This window comes from Canis lupus, chromosome 17 (assembly GCF_003254725.2).
Source record: "Canis lupus dingo isolate Sandy chromosome 17, ASM325472v2, whole genome shotgun sequence".
Taxonomy (NCBI): domain Eukaryota; kingdom Metazoa; phylum Chordata; class Mammalia; order Carnivora; family Canidae; genus Canis; species Canis lupus.
In genome coordinates, this window is record NC_064259.1 from 17,401,549 (window position 1) to 17,424,428 (window position 22,880).

Below are 22,880 nucleotides of genomic sequence, written 5' to 3' on the forward strand. Positions count from 1 at the left end.
CCAGAAACAATGAAGAGGAAAAAAAAGATTCCCCTACAGGCTTCAGAGGGTGCGTGGCCCCGTGGACACTTTGATTTCCGACTTCAAACCTTAATTTTGAACACTTGAATCCAATCCTCTTTTTGCTAGTTTTCAGGAAAGCTGCTTTCTAGCTCTGATGTGGTTAGATTTTGCTGTGACATCATGAATCAATTCCTAAAGAGCAGAGAGTTAGTCAACATAGTAACACTAAGAACTTGTTCTTTGACTGAGAACCTGAGGTCTGGACACTGAGGTTTGGGACTCTTCAGTATTTCTAGCGTCAACAAAGGGTTACCAAGGCTGAGCTCCTGTAAGATATGAATGGCAGAGCAGAATCATGAATGGCCAAGGAGTAAGATGTGACATCAAAACACTTTTGAGATGAATTTGAAATCAATAAAGCAACCCTAACCTCCTAGAGAATGTAATGATCTCCTAGCACTGGAGAAAAAAAAATAATGAAAAAAATTCATCCAACTACCCACTAAAAATAAAGCAAAATAGAACAGAACCACTTTGTGTGTTGAAAAAAAAAAAAAAAACAAAGTGAGAATTCGAGTAATTTTTGTATGTGATGAACAGCAAATATTACTCAGTGCTCACAAGGTCTGGAGGAACAGACCGTCCCCTATTTGCTGCCCACAGGAGTATAAATTAGGTTAGCTTTCTGGAATACTACCTAATAATGTATACAAAGACTCCTTAAAACATGCATGCATTTTTCAGCAGCCAAATGCAGCTCCTATTTTATTTCATGGGTCTACTCAACCACCAAGATATTTTGCAGTGTGTTCAGGTCTTCTAGTGTTCCAGAAGGTCTAGGGGCTGGCATTTTATTTTTTTCTACCCTTTACTCAAGGAAACAGATACAAAGGGGCAATTAGCCACACCCAGGCAGTTGTGCCACTTCCTCTGTTGTGAGCCATGCTTCTGTCATGTGATGATACTTAAGTGCCACTGTATACATATACTCAAATCATACTCCTGTCCTGGAATATCTTACACCTTCTACCTTTACAAGTTCTACCTACCCTTCAAAAACAAACGCCGTATAGCTCATCAATCTCACTCATAGAAATGAATACACATGACCCCAAATTCTTGTATGTTTTTAGTTACTTGATTCATAACATCCAAAAGTTGGAAAGAATCCGTATGTCTATCAACAAACTGTGGTATATTCATACAATGAAATATTATTCAGCAGTAGGATGGGACAAACAACTGATAAATTTGTCTTTATCTATCAACAAATAAATAGACAAATTTATCAAAACTGTGAATTAATCTAAAAAAACACTATGGTGAACAATAGAATCCATATGTGATTTAATTTATATAAAGTTCCAGAAGGGGCATAACTAGTTTAAGGTGAAAGAAATCAGAATGATAGTTGTGTCCTATGGGGAAGAGTTAAGGATTATCTGAGAAGGGGAACCTAAATGTTCAATATATTGATGGGGTGTGGGTACACAGGTGTATGAATTTGTCAAAGCTGAACAAATTGCACACTTAAAATGTCTGCTTTTCAATGCAGAATAATTATACATCAATAAGAAAATCAATCAATAAATAAAAATCCAATTTTACATCTCTATTCTAGAAATACATACAGAGATTTTAATACAACAGAGATTGCCTTGTAGGTAAGGAAGAAAGGAAAGGATCCTAGACCATTTGTAAAAGAACAGTATGTTCATTTCACTGTCTCCGGCCAGCCCTGGCCCAGGTATAATCACGTTGAGTGAAAGACAGGAAGGCCTTATTGCTACTGGTCAGCTCTCAAGACCCAAAATTCAGACTTGCACTGATGTAGAGCTTGGCTGACCAGGGTACACAGCAAAGACCTGTGATGATTACAGAACTCTGAGTCCCCATTAAGGACAAGCATGTACTATTTCCTTGTATTTACTATTAGTATTAGATAATTATCAGATAATGCCCTTTAATACCTTTGAGAGGAGGTGACCTATAGAACTCATCTCTTGAAGACACAAAATTCAAGATGGGTACTTGCATTTTCCTCACAGTGGCCATAGTGTCAAAAAAATGTGGAAAAACAATTTGAGGGTGTGGTTGGACAGAAGCAAACATCAGTGAGGCCATTATGAGTGCATCGGTGGCCAGAGGTAACCAATGCATCTAGGTTTTGTGGTCACAGATTGTGACACAGAGAATAAGCCAGTGAAACTATTGTGGAAAGGTAGTGTATGACAAAGGAATTCGTATGGTCCTACAGGCACCCCTTCACTCCACAGTTGACAAGTACTTACAATGGCCTCACTCATCAGGCTCTCTATAGAACTGAATCATTGGTTAGGAGAAGGGGCAGTGACCACTCCTCTGTCCACACTGAGAAGGGGTATTTTGTCTCCAAGATCATTGGAGAAGCATTGTGGCAAAGTAGCCAGGAGCATAGACAAGAGTCAGAAGGCTTACATCTCAGCTTCACCATTTGCAGCTATTTTAACTTGGATAATTAGCTTAATTTCTCCTTCAGTTTTCTCATCTGTAAAAAAAAAAAAAAAAAAAAAAGAATAATGTTTATATACAGTGCTGTTGAGGGGGAATTAAATGGGTTAGTTAAATGGGTAGAGTGCTCAGAAAAATGTTGGGCAAATGGTCAGCACACAATAAATGCTCGTGATTATTAGTAATACTAAAACTTGTTTTCTTATTGTGTATTTGTGCACAAATGTATCAATTCTGCTATAAGTAACATAGATTTTATCAGATATTCAGAGACCCAGAGAGACTAAGAATCAAGGAGGAACCACCTCAAGAAAGTCAGTTCTTAATTTCCTGATCCCATAGATATTCTGCAAGGCTAATAGTATTCAAATACATGAGTCTGATTTCCAGACAACCACAGCCATGATTTGAAAACTCCCATCCACACCTAACACCCCCACCTCAACACTCACCCCCCACTTACAGTGTTACCCAGTTATATGCAGATCCAAATCTGTATCATCCAGAATGTTCCAAGATGCACTTCCGTCTGCAGGAAGCATATGCTAAAGAGTTTGTCTTTTAATGCATGTTTCCATTTTTGTTTTTGTTGTTAAAATTGCCAGAGTCTGAATTTTTCCCTAAAGAATTTGTTTTCTTTCTTAATTTTTGGGTTTGTTTACTTACAAGTTTCATTGACTTTAGCAAGTCCAATATGCAACAGCTATGTTAGGATGAAATCCGTCTCGCTGATTAAAGTCTGCATCCTTCTCTCCAGGTGAACAAAAGCAGTGCAGGATTAAAGCAAATAGCATTAAAAACATAATTAAAGGAAAGAGGTGAGAAAGTTTTAAGAAATCTATAATTTTAACTATAGTTGGGATTATTCTCTGCACTTTGCATTTAATTCTGTGTAGTCATTAGAAAATCTAAAACTCAATTCTTTTAGCTCTCCTTTTTATATGTTTATCCAGAAGCAAAGATATAAAAGTGGAGAATTTGCTTGGCCAAGAGACTTATTTCATTTACAAAATTTTATTTTTATGTTTCCCTGTTTCTTTTTTTTAAAAAACCATGAGGTGATCCGGTCCACCATGGTTTCACAAATGGTGAAGTTACAAATGGACCACTCAATCCTGATAGTCATAATAATTTCTGCTCTATAGATTCAGCTTGATAAGATACAACATTTCTAGACATTTTATTTTAGTGACAAAATAAATTGGATGCATAACTTTTGGCCTGCTGCTATGGCCTCCATAGTCTGTGTCACTTTCCCAGAACTAATAATTTAATTATGATAAGTACAGGGTTCTTTTGAATTCATTCAAATGGTGTATATGTACACACTTGCCAACTGCTTCTGCAATGTTATTAATAACTATGTGCTAATTATGTCAATAAATTAATTGGAACTGTACTCCTATTGGTATGGCCTCTACATCCCTCTGTTGCCTCTCTTCCTATGGACTTTTAACCTTGGCTCTTATGAACTGCCTATTTGCTCCTCATGTATAAGGAGCATTTTCCTGGATTATTATATTTTAATGCATGCTCTGTTCAGCATTAAATGTCTTCTTCTTTAATTCATTTATTGACTGCTGGATGTTTTGCAAGAAACACTGCAGTAGTTTAGAAATTTATTTGGTAAATCATCGATTGACCCTTTCAATCACCTAATTAACCATGAATGAAAGATTTAAATAGGTTTATTTTTCTTTTTAAATAAAAGTCCCTATAAATTGCAAGCCAGAGCCCTACAAATAAGCAATGTGGCTCTGTTATTACTAAGTCAGCACCATTGGAATCATCAAATATCAGGAAATGAGGCAGAGGTTTGGCACCTTTTTCTAACATATATGTAATCTTATGCTCTTTTCCTTCAAATAGCTTTCAGATCATTGCACACACAGAATGCAATTACTGAAAAGCAGTAAAGGCATGACTTTTAAAGGACTATGATGCCCTGAGCAATCAGTCACTATATGAGATGGAATGAAATGCTACGCCTGCCAGTTCAACTTCGGGAACAAGGGAGCAATTTCTACCAAAGACACCATGTTCCTCTTATAAGGATATTTTCTTTAGCATCAAGTTGTAAGGTGTTACTGTCAGAGAACTTTTCGGTTTTCTGACTTTTTACGTGCATTATATATAATGTCTATTATGTATCTTTACTAAAGTGGCTTATAAAGAAAATAGCAGCAGTTTGCTTTGTGCTGAAAGGCAGGCACTTAGGGAGCAAAGCATCCTTTTCACTTCCTCTAGCCTTCTCAAGCTGGAACAATGCATTTGGCAAAAGAGCACTTTGCTTTGTCCCTTTCCTTCCCCTGAAATAGCCAAGTGATAGCAGAGTTGCCCAAAGAGGACTTCTTAAGCTTTAGGGTGGAATTCAAGTCTGTCTGTCAGCCTCAACTGTTGAGCAGCTTCTGGGAGCAAACAAGGAAAGACAGCAAGAAGTACGAGACCACATGTCCCCACATGGAGTTTATGGTCTAGCAAGAGCATGACTTATCCAATGCCCCTTATTGCATCCAGGGCAGAAATCCACTGGATAGTTTACAGGATTGAAAGAATTAAAATAAAATATGTCTTTCCTAATTTTTGCTTTCGTTAGTGAATTTTTCATGATTCTGGTAAAAAACACTACTCAGAAAAAAAAAAAAAAACCACTACTCGGGGCAGAAGACATATGGGGTGGAAGTCATAGGCTGGTAATCCCAGGAGCACCAGGGGAGGGTTTATTCAGTTTCTAGAGGCAGAGATTGACCTAAAATGGGAAGGGAGAGGATTCTTGCCAAAGTCCCAGGCTCTTATACCAGCTTCAACACTCATTTTTGGGTCTGTCACCAATGCAGCCAAATGAAACATTTCTATTTCTAAGATTTTCTCTCTGTAACATAAAGCAACCATTTCTTTTAGTTATAATTCATATTTAAAGAAAAGACATTTTATAAGTACCAACTATTATTTTAAGCATGTGATCATTTTAACCATTAAGATACTTTATCTCCTTGTAGAAATACTTACAGAAGAATTATTCTTAAAAATTTTTCAAAGCTTCCAAGTTTGGATCCTCCCACCCCATCATCCTTTGACCTACGAATCCAGTAATGAAGATACATATGCTAGCTAGAAAATTAAAAACTCTACTAGATATTTAAAGAACTCTTAACTCTATATTAACTTTATACTGAAACAAATTCTGTGTTTTCTAATCATATATATGTCCTAAATCCAAAAGATTTGAAAAATACTGTAAGTTATTTATGTTTTTAATATTACGGTCCGACCTATACTTATCATTTGAAGATATATAAACATCACTGTTTTTGCTTTCATTTTCAACAGAGATTGTCACACAATAAATTCGGCATTTAAAAAACTTAACGGCTAATTCTAGGTATATTTTTTACACCATCATAATTTCAAATGGCATAGGAATACTGTCAGATACTATATTTAGAAGGTTAGATTTCTGGTGACATAGTAATTTAAAGGTAGTTTACAAGGCAACATGATATAACCTCTTAAATTAGGAAGGTCCCTTTGAGTAGATTGTTACAGTTATTTAAAAAAATTTTTCCATAATGTAGAGACACTTTTATCCACATGGAAAATTATGGTATAGCAGGGGCTAAATGTGACTCATGTGTATGATGATTTACATCAAAACTATCCCAAAGGCAAAGTTAAGATTAAAATAAACTTCAGGATTCTGATTCCAATAGGTTCAGGTTTTTAAGTTATCCATGTCTAACAGTGATATAAGATAAATATATTTTTTAAATAGCTCTACTTCAAAACAAGTTAAACAATCACATAGGCCAGAGAGAGTTCAATAAATCACATGCCAAAGCTATTTCTCTGACAGTTGTCAAGTCTGAAATCTGGAAGACCTGGCCAGAGTTCCAATCGGGTAAAGGGAACAAATGAGTCCCTTACAAGGAAGAATCTGAGCTGGACTTATTGCTTAGAATCGATGTCTGGGCAGGGTTTTCACTCCCTATAAGTTACATATTATACACACACACACACACACACACACACACCCATTCACACAGCCTGTGATCACATACTTTGTAGAATAATAAACTTTAAAATTACTTAAAATTCAGTGCTGACATATAAAGAACTTAGTAGTTATCATTGCCATCCTTATGACAACAAAAAACCAGAACCAACAGAAAATCAATATTTTTCTTATAGCCATCAATTGAGGTTCCAGGGCAAACCTCTACCCTGAAATCTGTAGAGAGAGAACAACTAGGAGTCATTGCAACTGAGATATGCTTACCTGGAGCAGAAGCCACTGGAGCTATAGACTGTAAGGAATATAGAAGTGGAAATATTGAAGAATTGCTGAAGACTGAATGTAGACGTGTGTGTGTGTGTGTGAGAGAGAGAGAGAGAGAGAGAGAGGGAGAGAGAGAGACTCTGGAGAGTCCAATCTAAGGGGGTCCTTCATAGTTCCATGACCTTCCTTTATCTCTAGGAGACCTACCAGGTACTCATGGTAGAGAGCCTAGAAAGGTTCCCTGTTGGCTGTGTCAGGTGGAGAAGAAAAGTATTCATTGTGAAATGCACCAATAGCATTCTCCAGAAAAATGGCTATCATATTTTTGGTAAAATGGCTATCAGAGCAAATAACTTTTTACCAGAGCCATAGCCAACCTCTGGGAAGGACATCTCTACTACTGTAACTCCTTCCACTCTTCCTGTGTTACCTATGAGAGGGAGCTAAGAAACACCTGTGGCGATCATAGCCCAAGTTCAAAGGCTAATTAGAAGACTGAGATTTAGGTGCACCTGGGTGGCTTGGTGGTTGAGCATCTGCCTTTGGCTTGGGTCGTGATCCGAGGATCCTGGGATGGAGTCCCACATCGGGCTCCCCATAGGGAGCCTGCTTCTCCCTCTGCCTAGGTCTCTGCCTCTCTCTGTGTGTCTCTCATGAATAAATAATTTTTTTTAAAAAAAAGGAGACTGAGATTTAAATCATTTAATGCTGCCCGCCTCAACTTACCACAACAAGAGGGCTTCAGAATAGTAACAGTGGATTATTATCGAAAGTGCTACAAGACACAGATTCTATTTAAGAAGTACTCAGAAAATTCAAAAGTCAAGAAAGGAGATTAAAAAACAAGGACATAAAAGTAATTTGAACTTCTGGCACTTATAACCATAGCAAACACAGAACACAGCCAACTCCTGGCCAGATTAAAATCTTACACTACCTGCTTATAGCTCAGTTCCCATTACCCAGTACATCATGTTTGGCTTTCAGCAAAATATTACAAAGCTTGTAGAAGGACACACACAACACACAAGCACACACACACGCGTTTGTGCACACATGCATGCACACGCACAGCCTGAAAAGATAAAGTAAACATCAGAATCAGATACAACACAAAGTTTGGGAATTATCAGACAAGGAATCTCAAATAACTGTGATTGTTAAGAGCGCTAATGAAAAATTAAACATGCAAAATCAGATTGATAATGGAAACTGTAAGGATGAATAAAAATACATACCCAAACATTTCCTAATGAAATTTCAGAAGCTCCAGGATAAAGAGAAAATATTAATAGGTATTAAAGAGGACAATGTTTTAACTCAATGGAAAGACAAAGTGACAGTAGACTTCAGCCACCCTAGTTGCCAGCATACAAGGTCATCTGAAAGAAGTAACTTGAAGAAAAATAATAATTAATCTAAAATCTCATGTATAGCCAAACATTTATTTAAAGGTTGAAATTAAATAAAAACTTGCTGATCCATATGAATATAAAAGAAAATTTTCCAACCACAGAATCTCACAGAAACTACATTTAAATGATGCTTTTTAATAAAAAGAAAAAACAAACACAGACGTAGAGTAGGATAAAAGAAATAATGACTAGCACAGAAATTGGGAAAATATATAAGTAATACTAATTAATATTTGAGGGTAAATGTAATAGTACTTTATGATAAAAATTGAATATTGTAATATTCTGCATTGCAATGATAAGAACGATGAGGGGTATTCAGTAAGTAAAATGTAATAAATTTTTGCCTTGTTTGGAGGAGGATAGAGATACAATATATACTTAGATATCATTTTTAAAGTGTTATAGTTAGGAATGTATATTAGGCACTTAAAGATAATATGAAAAGTTTGGAAAACTTAGCAATATATTTAAATTAGAAAAGAAACAAAAAAAAATAAAGTAAAAAGTATGGGTAACAAAAAAGAAAAAATATAAAAGGAATGATAAAAATAAATGGAAATATATATTTAATGGCAATAAATAAAACAATTGTTTGTAGGTTATTTAAGGTAATACCATGACACCAACATTCTTGTAAAATAAAAAGATTAAAAGTAAATGAATAGAAATAAATATATTTAAAAGTGCTGACCAAAATAAGACTTCTATGGTAATATTTTTATCAAAGAGAATTTAAGGAAAACATTAGTAGAGATGAGGAAGAAAACTAATTCATAAGTGAAAGACACAAAAGTATTTAACAATAAAGAACGTAGGTGCTCTTTGAAGCATCTCCTAAATATTTATTAGGCAAACACTAACAGAATTAAAAAATGAAATTGACAAAAAATATTGTAGCAGATTTTCTACATTTCTATTAGAAGGTTTTCTACCAAAAAGGCCAGGAATAAAGAAAAAGAACAACAGAATTAGTAAGATTGATTTATAAAGAAATTTAATATACAAAGATATATTCAAAATTTGATAAGTACTAGACCATAAAATGATATTGAAACATTTCAGATAATTGATACGATACACTAATATGACTTCTGTCCACAACACAAAAAATGAGGAATCAGTAATAAGTGATAGCGCCTCCCAAACCTTCTATACTTCCGAATAACTAATGGATTTAAGAGGAAAACACAATGGGAGTTATAAAATATTTATAGGAAGCAATGACAATAAATGAACTACATACCAACACTTGTGGGATGTAGCATAAGGGGAACTAGAGATCCATTATAGTATTAAAAGCACTTTTTAAAAGGGGCTATTAAAAATAAATGAGTTAAGTATTCAATTCAAGAAGCTAGAAAAATAGTAACCAAAAGAATGAAGGAGAAAGGAAATAACATGGACAAAAGCATGATTTAATAACTATAGAGAAGACGAGATAATCAGCAAATTTAAACCCGATTCTTTGAAAATAGTCACAAGAAAGACTATCCCGAATAGAGGTAAAGAAGGGGTGGAAGTGACAAATCAGAAATGAAAAAGAACAGGATATTACTGTATATAAGATCTTTTCAAAGTCTCATGAAATTAGTTTGAACAACAATGGCCAATAAATTTCACAATTTAGAAGAGTGACAATCACAGAAAAGTATAAATCACCAGGATTGACTTATGAAGGAAAACAAAACTTAATTCCTTTTTCTAGGATGCTAATAAGCTTTATTTTTTTAAGGTATACCACGTGGCGATTTAACAGAAGTATACATTGTAAAATGATTACCAACACCAAGTTAATTAACACATCCATCACTTTGCATGTTCATCATGTTTGTGTGTGTGTGTGTGTGTGTGTGTGTGTGTGTGTGTGGTAAGAACACTTAAGATCTACTACCTTAGCAAATTTCAAGTATACAAAACAGTATTATGAATTATAATCACCATGCTGTATGTTGAATCCCCAAAAGTTATTCATCTTAAAACTGAGAGCTTGACCAACATCTCTTCATTTCCTTCACTCCCCTCACTCCCTCATGCCCCTGGCACCATTTTTGTACTTTCTGGTTCTATGGGTTCAACTTCTTCAGATTCCACATATAAAGGAGATTATACAGTATTTGTCTCTCTGTGACTGGCTTATTTCACTTAGCATAATATCCTCTAGATTCATTTTTGTCACAAATGACAGGATTTCCTTTTTTGTTTTTGGATAATATTCAATTGTGTGTTTGTGTGTGTGTGTGTACTTAAGAAACATATATATAAATAAAATGTGATATATATAAATCATAAATGTGACATATATACATATATATCACATTTTCTTTACCCATTCATCCATCTACAGACACTTAGATTTTTCCATATCTTGGCTATTGTAATACTGTAATGAACATGGGACTCAGTATGTCTGAGATACTGTGGTAGTTCCTTTTGAGGATACTCCATACTTTTTTTCATAATGGTTATAACAAATTACATTTCTGCCAACAGTGCTTAAGGGTTTCTTTTTCTCCAAGCCCTTATCAACACTTGTTATTGCTTATCTTTTTTATCACAACCATCCTAACTGGTGTGAGGTGACAGCTCAGTGTGGTTTTGTTTGCATTTCTCTGATGATTGGTGATATTGAGCATTTTTCATATACTTGTTGGGCATTTGTAGGTCTCCTTTGGAAAGAATGCTATCAAATTCTTTGTTGGGTTATCTTATTTGATTGATTGATATTGAGTTTTATGAGTTCCTTATATATTATGGACATTAACCCCTTTACAGATATATGGTTTGCAAATATTTTCTCACATTCCGTAGGTCACCTTTTCATTTGGTTGATTTTTTTTTCCTTTGCTATGGAAGATTTTAGTTTGATGAAGTCCCACTTATTTATTTTTGCTTTGCTCCCTGTGCTTTTGGTATCACATCCAAAAGAATCATTGCCAAGACCAATGTTAATAAGCTTTTTCCATGTGTTTTTTTCATAAGAGTTTTATGGTTTCATGTATTACACTTAAGTCTTTAATCCACTTGGAGTTAATTTTTGCATATGCTATAAGACAAGGGTCAATTTCATTTTTTGCCCATATATAACCAATTTTCCAAATATCATTTATTGAAGAGAATCTTTTCCCCATCGTTTTCAAAAAGCAAAACCAGTTAAGAAATTAGACTGGTGGTTATAAAAAGTCCATCCTCTGTTTCCCCTAGGGCACTAGTATACCTATTCAACAAAACATTCATTCCACAAATATTTATTGAGTCCCTACTATGTGTCAGGCACCATTCTAAGCACTTGGGCTCATCAATGAACAAAACAAAACAACCAAAAATATTGTCTTTGTGGAGTTGAATTCTAGTGAGGGAAGAAAACAAAAGAACTATACAAATAATAATAATTCTATGTTAGAAGGTGATAAAGACTGGAAAAAAACAGAGCAGGGTAAGGGAGATAGAAGTACAGAATGGTGTGGAAAGAAGCAAGCTGGGTATGACGGAGTGGCTTACCTGATATTTTTTCCTGTCTTAAATAAATGGATTTTTAACCCAGTTCAATAATTACCCAATAGTGAAAGAAACTCTCTCTGAGAAAACATGACATAAAAAGTGCTAGAAAAAGTAACTGAGCTCCAACAGTTGTTGTTTTGTTTTGGATGAGGAAACAAAGCCCTGGCCTCCCTTTGCTTCCTCATCCATTACTGCCTCAAAAGGTAAATCAGCTTTCTGGAGAAACCACTAGGTCACTTGCGGTGACTCTCTGTGGGTTGCTGGTCATTTGAGACAGACATTATTGTGCCTGCTATTTTAAGCTGAAGGTCAAGGTCTGGATCCCTGAGAAGGCAGGTTTAGGAGTTAGGAAATCAGTCATGTTGATATTTGGGAGGAGAACATTCCAAGCAGAAGAAAGAGAGTAGAATGTGCATGCAAACAGATTTCTGGTATGTTCCAGGTGCAGTGACACGGCAGCAGAGGAAATTGAAGGGAGGAGGGAGTAGAAGAAAAAGTGATCAGATAGTCAAAAGAATTTCACTGGTAAATTTTCTCTAAACCTCAATGAAGAAATAATCTTCAAACCAGTTTCAAAGAATGGAAAAAGGTTAAAAAAAATACCCAGCTTCTTTTATGAGACTGATTTAATCTTGACACCAAAATTAGATAAGTAGAGAACTAGATAATTATAGACCTATCATACTTATGAACATAGATGGAAAAATCCTAATACAATATTGGCAAATCAAATCTAGTAACGTGTCTAGATTTAATCTTGCCCAAGGAAAGATTTTCTTAAGGATGTAAGGCTGGTACAGCACCAGAAAAATTTATCAATGCATATAAGCATATTAGTGCATAATACATTGACAAGTTAAGGAATAAAAAATATAATAATCTTAACTGACTATCCATAGTGGCCAGAGTAGTTGTCATACATGTAATGAACAATGTGGACTTGCCTTCTTCTTGGCTAGAATGGCTCCTGTCCACCTGAGCACCCAAATTTACGAATGATAAACATACCTGCAGAGATCACCCACCATCAAAGAGCAGGGTGATCATATGGCATTCTCCTATCATAGGAGTGGGATTTGTCTTCACTCAAATAAGATTTATTTATTTACTATTACTTATTTACTTATTACTTAATTACTATTTAATAAGATTTACTTATATATAATTTAACTTCACCTGAATAGGCTCTGCTTCTTCTGGATTGCATTTGCTTTCTCTCCTGTCCTGTTTCTCCTCCACAAGACCAATGTGAGATCTTATTGAATGCCCACAATGAATGCTGTGATAAGCTGATTGAGGCCTCCTCCTTCCCCTGGTGGCTGAGAGGGTCAGTTCACAGCTAACAATCTTTCTGGAAATTGCTCCTAGCCAAAAGATCTATCTTGTCCAAGCTTATATCTCTACCCTAGTGGCACCTCAATAACAGGTTGAGGCAGGGATACAAAAGCCCAAACACTCTCTTGTCTCTGGGAAAGGCTATCCTAACTCTGTAGCTCCCTGAAGAACAGGCTGGGTCCTCTTACAACTGCATCTTAGTTGAATTTTTCCCTTTGTGTAATCCTCCTCCTTCAGTCCTCACAAGTGTTCTGGAGAACACGCTTCAAGAAAACTACTGCACAAAACCTGCTGTCTCTAAGTCTGTCTCCCAGGAGACTTGACCATATAAAAATATTCCCTTTTCTTTGTATTACAGTATCTCTGACAAAGAATTCCATTCTATGGATGGCAAAGTAAGGTGACAGGTTAGAGCTCCTGGCATTCACTGGGTCTGCTATGTGTCCCATCCTGCACTAGAAATTGGACTTAAAAAACAGTGGGATGGCCAACTGAACACTCAGTTACATTATCAGCTGAAGGACAACAACTAGCAAAAGGGTCTCTTTCTCCTATAGGATTCTTTTTTTTTAGTGGTGCTGTTTCTCCCGAGGGATGAACACAAAAGTCTGAGAACCAGGGATAGAAATGTGAGTGACACTTGTCATTACTGCACCTAGCAATCAGGTACAATATTTTTACTTTTCATTTAATGATTCTAGGTGCTTCCGTTTTAGAGAACTTGGTACCTACGAGAGGAATGCTTATGCAAGGGGGAACAATGATTTTTCCAGGGCATAGAAATTGGGCATATCATCTTACTTATTTAGATTCTCAAAGCATTCAATGAATAAGAAAGAGAAAATGGAAGCATGGCTGGGTTGAGTAATCTTGATATATCAAGGTAAAATAAGGTTGCTGCATATCATAGGCATTATGAAAGCTGTTCCCAAATATGATCCTCCTCCTTCTAGGCATTGGGTAGGATTGCATTTCCCTATACCTATGAATTCAGTCACGGCCTTGTTTTGACAATATCTAGAACAAACATTGAACCCATAATTAGGAAGCCCACATTTGAGTTCTCTTTGGAAGTTGTATGACTTTGATCAGGTTAACCTTTTAGATCATCTGTGTAGTTATCTAAATTGAGGAAGTAGTGGTACCACAGGGGTACTCTGAAGAAACTGTGATAAGGATGCAAATATTTGTAAATACAACAGAAACAGTTAACATTCAGATTTTTTTATTATTTATTTATTCAGAGAGAGAGAGGCAGAGACACAGAGGGAGAAGCAGGCTCTACGCTGGGAGCCCGACATGGGACTCGATCCTGGGTCTCCAGGATCACACCTCGTGCTGCAGGCAGCGCTAAACAACTGTGCCACTGTGGCTGCCTTAACAGTTAACATTCAATGATCATTATGTGTTAAGTGTTTTATGTGCATTTCTTAATTTTACCCTCATGCTATCTTTATGAAAATGTTGGTAATACAAACAATATCCTATTTCACAGGTGAGGAATCTGAGAAGTCCTTTGCCCACATTCCCAGAATTAGGTGGCAAATGAGGATGCACATCACGTCTGACTCCAAACACAGGATCTAAACAATAGCTTGTATATTTGCACAGTGTAGGGCATTGTAAAAATATCAGAGGGTGAGATGCAACAGAAGTTTCCTTTGAGAGTTTCCATTGGAAGTTCCACTGGAATTCCTTCTGCCCTTGCTGTCTTTCCTATTTCGATATGGTGCTAGTACATTTCATGAAGAGGTTCTGAGCCAAAAGTAGCCGGAAGAAGAGTCTGAGCTCCCTTGTTCATTCCTGGGTTTCTCATCATCGGTAATCTTGTGCAGCTTCTTCCTGCATCTCTTCTCTTTCCTTTTTCTTTTGTACTGAAGACTCTGGGCACCTTTCTATCCTCCTTTCCCTCAGGAGATTTGTCTTCAAATTTCATTCATGATTTAAGAAGTTATGTTTTCCTTACAGAAACTCTGAAACTTCTAAAGTGAAGTCAACTTTCTCACAGTACCCCGAGAAAGATAATGCTCTGAAAAGTACTTATCCCTTGCACACTCTTATTCTTTCAGCAGGTCACTTTGTTTTCCAGTTCAGCTACAGTTTTGTCACAGAAATCTAAGATAAAAGAAAAAGAGCAGCACCAAAACTGATGGTTCCTCTTAAAACAAGCCAGGACTGTCCACATTTTGAAAACATGCTCATAAAGTCTGAATTAATGTAAATAGCAGAGTCCCTTGAATTTAGTAAACTTGCCATTTTTACTTGAAGTGTCCCACGCCAGCTGAAATTCCACAAGGCATGTGTGTGGGGAGGAGTCTAAACCACACTGGTGAGACATTTCCTTTTACCAGGAAGATGTTGTCCATAGTCATAGATGGCTCATAGAAGGTATCTCAGCTTCTGCCAGTGTTGGCAGTCTGACAGAGCTTGGCTGGCTTTCAGGTCAGGGAGTGAGCACAGTCCTGAGAAGAGGGCAGGATTAGCATGATGGGTACTTTTAGCTCATTGCAAGCCAGAGTATGCTTCACCCAGTGAAGCAGCATGGATTCATTATTTGGCTCAGAGCAGCATGCACAGCCTATATTATGCAGAATATTGATCCCATTACATATTCTGTGGGAAAGGAGTTGTCTCTTAGAGACACACAATGTTGATTAGCATATATAAAACCATAAAAACCCTCCCTTAAAGATGTCTATTCTGCTTGGGTTATGTAGCATTCCCCAAACTTATTTGATCTAGGAATTTATCTTTTTATTCTACATTTTTTAGCATTCCCAAAGGAAGTATTTTGGAAATCCCAAGTGCTCTCAGTGCCCAGATATCAGACAGTCATATTAAAATATAAAATTAAAAAATTACTTCTTTCACAGTAAGCTACTCACTAATTATATGTATCTCAGATTCTATTCATGAATAACTAAACAATATCACAATTATGCAGCTATATATATGGCTACATAATTATGCATTATCTCCTTATAAAACATTTTATATCTGTGCCTAATTTTTATCTTTCCTCTTTGGATATACACTTAAGCAGACTCCCTTTGCCTCTTGCCTCTTTGGATATAGTCCTTGGCAGATTCACTTCTTTAAAATGATATGACATTGATTACGGAGACTTGTGAAATGTTCATTTGAATTACAATAAAAGCTAAGCTGCTTTTACATTTTAAATGTTATATAAAGAGATTCCAAAATTATTGGCTCAAATGAAGCAGTTTCTCTTTCTCTTTCTCTCTCTCTCTCTCTCTCTCTTAACTATCCAGAACAGGTAAGTTGGCTCTTTGTCTCTGCTCTATTACATCATCCAGGCACCAAGACTAGTAAAGAAGCTCTACTATTCTTAACTGTGGGTTTTCATATTTATTCTGGTCATCTCATTTCCAATTAAAAGGAAGGAAAGGTGGTAGAAAATCCAGAACAATGGCCTTTAAGAAAGTAACCCAGGTGTTACATATAGTATTTATCCTCACATCCCATTAGTGAGAACTTAGTCACATTGCCATACCTTGCAAAAAAAACACCTGGAAAATGTCATTTCTTGCTGGTGCCCATGGAACAAGGAATAAAGAACAGGACAGCACATGATTTCAACCTGCAGTCTGCTACAGCCTGTCATTTGGCCAGCCGTGCAATAATCTGTACCCTCCTCCCCAAACATAGACTCATTGCCTCGAAGGAGACAAGGTCCCCTCCAGTTATTGCCTCTATTTCAAAATCCTAGATCTTTAGGTGAAGTTCAGTCCTCTTCATCAGGTCTGGAGATATCCCTTATTGTATATAACCTTATTGTATCCCTTATTGTGATCTAAAAGATAATTTGCCCCCTCTCTCTCTACAATACACAATTATGGAATAACAAAAGAATAACCCCAATATAATCTCTCATTCAGAAAAGGAAACAATTGCAGACACATGCAGTCACTGATATAGGAATGAATAAATTACTGCTGGGTAGGAACTGAAAAGGCTCCCTGCCCTGGGAGGTGGAATAAGTTAGTAGGTTAGACATTATCTCTGGTTCTGGGATGAATTGTCTTGTCCATTGACCTCCAGCTGCTTAGCCATGCCCTCTGGGAGGTTCTTTCTGGTCTGTGTTCTCACAAGACATCCAAAAATGGGTGTTGAAGGGACCCATTGGGTGTTGAAATGGGTATTCTCTCCTTGGGAAATACATAGTTCCCTAAGCAGGCTTTCCACTAACGCAGTTTTGAAAACCTTGGACGCTTTTGTAAGCCAATCCTGTGACCTAAAATTCCCTCAAAAATTTAGTAGCTTTCTGATCTATTTGATATCGGTCAGTTTCATGTTCAAGTAACCTCACCCAAGTTCTTCTCTGGACATCTTCTAAAATCTGTCTTATATGTCAGCATCAGTGTTGAGCCCATCTCTTTCTCTCTTGTTTTAATGAGGATAACTTACAGAAATGTGAACCAAAAGGTCTGAGATACCAGTATTAATCTGGCTTTCTGGCACAAGGCTATATCCTTTAATTTGGCTGGAAGTCTTAATAGCAGGGCTTTGTGAAAGGCTTTACCCAAATAATCATACTTCTTGTTCTTTATGATATGGAAGCACTTCCATTTTCAAACACTGTTTACAACTTCCCCATTTCTGTTTGCATTTTTATTTTTCTTGTTACGCCTTACTGAAGGCAGAAAGGAGTAGTCAATATGCCAAAACATAATAGCTCTACCCAACTGCTTCCCATACAGTTATCATCTCCACAGGCACATGGTTGGCTTTCTAAGTTGGCATGAATGGCAATTTTATCAAGAAGCGTGCTATGACATAATAAGTATCAGCAATGTCCAGCCTGTAACATTTGTTTCTTCACCGCCAATACCTAACTTCTGTGTCCACAACACATGTTTTAGGTTTTTGTTATATCAGAACCCTAATTTGAGGTACTAATTTTTATTTTAGTAAGGATCAAGTTTAAAAACTAAATAAACTATCTCAAAACTAAGTGACTCAAACAAGTTTATTTCACTTTCATAAAATAATCAGTATTGACAGGCAGTCTGCTCTATGAGGTGATTCAAGTATTACTGGGACAATCCTCTCAATTCATCAGGTGTGTCTAAGGTTTGCATAGTGGCTGCCATGTCTAGCCAGCAAAAAGGAAAGTTTAGAATGAATAGAGGAATATTGGGAGATGTATCCAGTGAGAAAGAGCCTGCAGATTCAAGAGGAAGACCTGCAGTCTGTATATAACTCAACACCCAAAAAAACAGATTATCCAATTAAAAAATGGGAGAAGTTATGAAAAGACATCTCTCCAAAGGAGATATCAAGTAGGCCAACAGACATGTGAAGATGTTCAGCATCACTCATCATCAGGGAAATGCAGGTCAAAACTACAATGTGATATCACACCACACCTGTGAGAATGACTAAAATCAAAAACACAAGAAACAAGTATTGGTGAGAACGTGGACAGAAAGGAATCCTCTTGCACTGTTGGTGGGAAGGCAAACTGGTGTAGCCACTGTGGAAAACAGTATGGAGTTTCCTCAAAAAGTTAAAAATAGAACCCTATGATCCAGCAATCACACCATCAGGTGTACCCAAAGAACATAAAACACTAACTCAAGGGGATACCTGTACTCCTATGTTTATAGCAGAATTATTTACGATAGCCTAACTGTGGAAGCACATCATCAATAGATGGATGAATAAAGAAGATGTGGGATGTATATATCATAGAATATCATTCAGCCATAAAAAGAATGAAATCTTGCCATTTGCAACAATGTGGATGGAGCTAGTGGGTATAATGCTAAGCAAAATAGTCAGAGAAAGACATGACTTCATTAATATGTGTAATTTAAGAAACAAAACAAATGAGCAGAGGGGGATAAAAAGGAGGGAGAGACAAAGAAACAGACTCAACTAGAGAGAACAAACTGATGGTCACCAGATGGGAGGTAGGTGGGGATGGGTGAAATAGATGAAGGGGATTAAAGAACACTTATCATGATTAGCACTGAGTAATATATACAACTATTGAATCACTATACTGTACATCCAAAACTAATATGTCACTGTATCTTAATACTGAAATTGAAAGAAACAAAGAGAGAGAGAATGAACAAACACTGGTATGAGAAAAAAAAAGAAGAAAGTAAACTTGCAGTCTACTATAGCTTTAGACACGTGATCAAAATCATATATACTGAAACAATGTGATTTAATATATGATAAGCTATATCAAACAATGACATAATACTGTATGATATGTTCAAATGAACTGCTCTAAGTCTTGCTAAGATTTAACAGAAGATTAATAAATCCATATCTGTATCCTAGATGTTTAGTTCTTGGATGTTCTAAATAGTAATGTGGCATTTAAAAACAGAGTACCACTTAGCATGAATAATCCATAAAATTATGTTCTTGGACACAATAACAGGTAAACAGTAAGAGCTTAATAAATTAAAAAATCAGTAATTTCATTCAGTTATGGAAGTTTTCTACATTACAGGCATAGAACAAAAATAATGGAAAAATGAGATATTTTGGCATCATTTCAGAAAACATTGGCTTGGGTGCTTGTCATATGACCCAGTAATAGATCTATATAGCACCTTTGGCTAATATGACTTGAAAAGATTAATCAAAGCTACAATATCAATGATGTCATTGGCTTTCCAAAGCACTCAGACTTCTAGATTTAGGACCACATGGAAAACTTTGGTAAAATGGTGATGACCATCAAACCACATTTTACTGCATCAAAAGAAAAACTTCCATGGTTAGATATATTTTAAGTAATCCATTTAACTGATATTATCTGCATCTTCACATATCTTTTCTTTCTTCCTCCTATTACCCTTTGAGTGAGTAATCCTCTAGTTCTACTGGGGTTCTTTTCACCAAAGGAATGTTGAACTGTTCCCTCCTCCAATGTCTTCTCTTTGCCTTCCCTCTCCCCGGGCCCTCCTATCAGCAACTCCAGGTACTGCTAGAGGAGCTCTCTTCTCCCAGTCACAGACACCATTCTTGAAAGAATAGTCTTTATTTCCTCAAATTCCTTAATTTCTATTCTCCCCTCAGCTTTCTAAAAGGTTGCCTCCATCCATAACACCCTTAAAATCTTCTCTCACATGGTCAACAGAAAGTGCCATTTCCTTTTGTCCTGAGTATACTATCTTTATTCTCATCTTACTCAATCCCTTAGCAACTCTGACTATGGTCTACCCATGACCTACTCATTGGCTGCTTTGACACCTCATTTTGCCTCTTTTTCCTCCTACTTTCTGGTCATGTCTCCTCAGTGTCTTTTGCTGGCCCATCTTTATCCACTTTTGGATGTCGATTTCCCTCGGGAACCAGTCCTTGCCATTTTAAATTCTCATGCAGTTTGTTCTCTCTAGTCAATCCTATCCTTGCCCATTGTTTCCATTTCCTTCTGTGCTTGGATGATTAACAAGTGTATACACCAGGCCCAAGCCTGTCTTCTGAGCTTCGAGGTCTTGTATCCATCTGCCCACATGATACCTTCTAATGGAACTTTCTATAACACCTCAAACTCAATATGTCCCAACAATATGGGCATCTCACCCAAGCTTGCTTCCCTTTCAGTGTCCTCACCTCAGTAAATGGCATCCTCCTCCAACAAGGTGTTCACCTTATAAAACTAGAAATGAGCTTTTGTGGCACCATATCCAGGATATTTGACACCTGGAATAACACCACCTTTCTCAACTCAACAAAATTATTTCCAGGAATAATCATGAAATGGAATAAATAGTAATCAAGATTACAACAGAAACACAGCCAGTGAAAACTGTTTTTGTTGAACTTTGCAAACACACAGTCATGCTAGAAATTAAATAATGTATATGATTAAAATTAAATTACATTTATAGTAAAAAAAGGAAAAAAAATAATTGCTTCATACATTTAAAGTACCTTAATTTATTTTTTATAAAAATGGGGAAAACTCTACCTACATATTGGTGGTTGCAGCAATGAATAATAATGTAGATTCTCTTGCTGAGCCTTAAGTTCAGCAGATTTGTCAAAGTCAAAATTGATTTTCATGTATTCATGCTTAATAGACGGTACAGCAGATTTGTCCATCTTTCTTCACTCATAGTCAAGGAACCTTTTTATTAATTTTAATTTTCAAACTTTTCTTTGGCATGAAACAACAGATATATAAATAAGTTGAGAGAAGTCTTGAAGGGTAGATCTGGTGGAGATTCACAAAAAATTCACATTTTACATACACAGAAAGTATAGTCCTGCCTGTGTCACTGTTTCTTCAGAATCTGTACTAGCAGATTTCAATTGGTCCACAGTCAAAAAATTTTAAACACAAATGAAAACTCCAAGTGGTCACTTAGAATGACAGAATTGAAATGATTCAAGTTCTTTTTTCTTCATCTTTACAATCACTGCGCTCTCATTCTTTATTTCACATTCATTGTTTAAAGGCAGGCATATGCAGTATGGTTGGGAATGGAAATACAAAATGAGCCCAAAATGAACAAAAAGGATCCTGAACCTTTAGGAACTTACTGCCAAATGAACTCATATAATTGTGTTTATACATGTGAGGGCAGGAGCCAGACTTGTAACTGGGAGAATTCCAAATTAACCTCCTCATAGACAGACTATAAAGGACAAATTATAAACATATGCTAATTTAAAGTTACATATACATTATTATTAATTCAACAGTAACTGCAGGAATGGCTAGGATTGGGATGTCTGGGTGGCTCAGTGGTTTAGTGTCTGCCTTCAGCTCAGGGTGTGACCCTGGCGATGGGGGATCGAGTCCCACATCAGGCTCCTGCAAGGAGCCTGCTTCTCCCTCTGCCTGTGTCTCTGCCTCTCCGTGTCTGTCATGAATAAATAAATAAATAAATAAATAAATAAATAAATAAATAAATCTTTAAACCAACAAAAAAATTATCCAGTGAATCTAGGACTTAGACCGTGAAAAGATTTTTCTGGAATAAAATGTTTTATCACTAACATTGATTTTTGGTATGATGGAACTATTTGTATCCTGATTATGGCAATGGTCCCTGACTTAATATGGCTCTAACAATTCACAGAACTGTACATCAAACAAAACAAATATAAAGCTCTATGAGATAGTTACATATGTATAATACATGTGTTAAATTATATATATATAAATTATATATTAAATATATTATAGTGGTCATTATACAAGTATAATGCATTTGTCAAAAGGCATGGAACACTTAAAATGAGTTAATTTTATTTATAAATTATTACCTAAAATGTTTTTAATTAAAAATTTTCTGGAGCCAAATGATAACAAGGAACAGATCACTTTTAGTGGGTTGTATTTATATTTTAAATGCTCTACAGACAGTACTCCTCCCTATTACCTAAACCCTGGGGAGATGGTTTCCATAGCCCCACCCTTGGTACACTACTGGATCCTTAACAACTCTTAGCCCTACAGCTGATATCCAAATAGATCCTAAAGAAGACTAAATCAAATAGTTTAAATATATTATAAAACTACCAAGCGTTTCCGTTTCTTTTTCTATCCTGAGCCACTATCACATCCTGCTAAGACTCATGCAAAAAAATCTATATGTGGGAATCTCTCCACATCTGTTCATGCCACTCTAACCCATTCTACACAAAGCATCTCAAGCAATCTCTGTAAAAGGCAGAACTTGCTATGTCATATCCACTTTTGATATCTCTCAATAGTTTTGCAGTAGGTCTTACAAAAGAGTTAAAATCCTAACCAGAACTAAAGTCCTACATGACCAGGTCCCTGCCTACTCTTTCATTTCCATCCCAGATCCTTCATCTCCCTATCTTGTGAGTTCTATCCACCATGGCTGTGGTAGCTA

The 22,880-nt window shown here is 36.2% G+C and overlaps 1 long non-coding RNA gene across 1 annotated transcript in view; it reads right to left on the reverse strand.

Moving 5' to 3' along the window:
• Positions 1 to 1,007: 1,007 nt before the first annotated feature.
• The window catches only part of LOC125752810 (uncharacterized), a 160,521-nt gene continuing 138,648 nt past the window's right edge, over positions 1,008 to 22,880 (reverse strand). Inside the window, exons 4-5 of the long non-coding RNA XR_007403173.1 lie at positions 3,160 to 3,239; positions 1,008 to 2,530 (exon numbers count right to left, since the gene is read on the reverse strand). This is a non-coding gene — a long non-coding RNA (uncharacterized LOC125752810). The remainder of the gene's footprint in view (positions 2,531 to 3,159; positions 3,240 to 22,880) is intronic.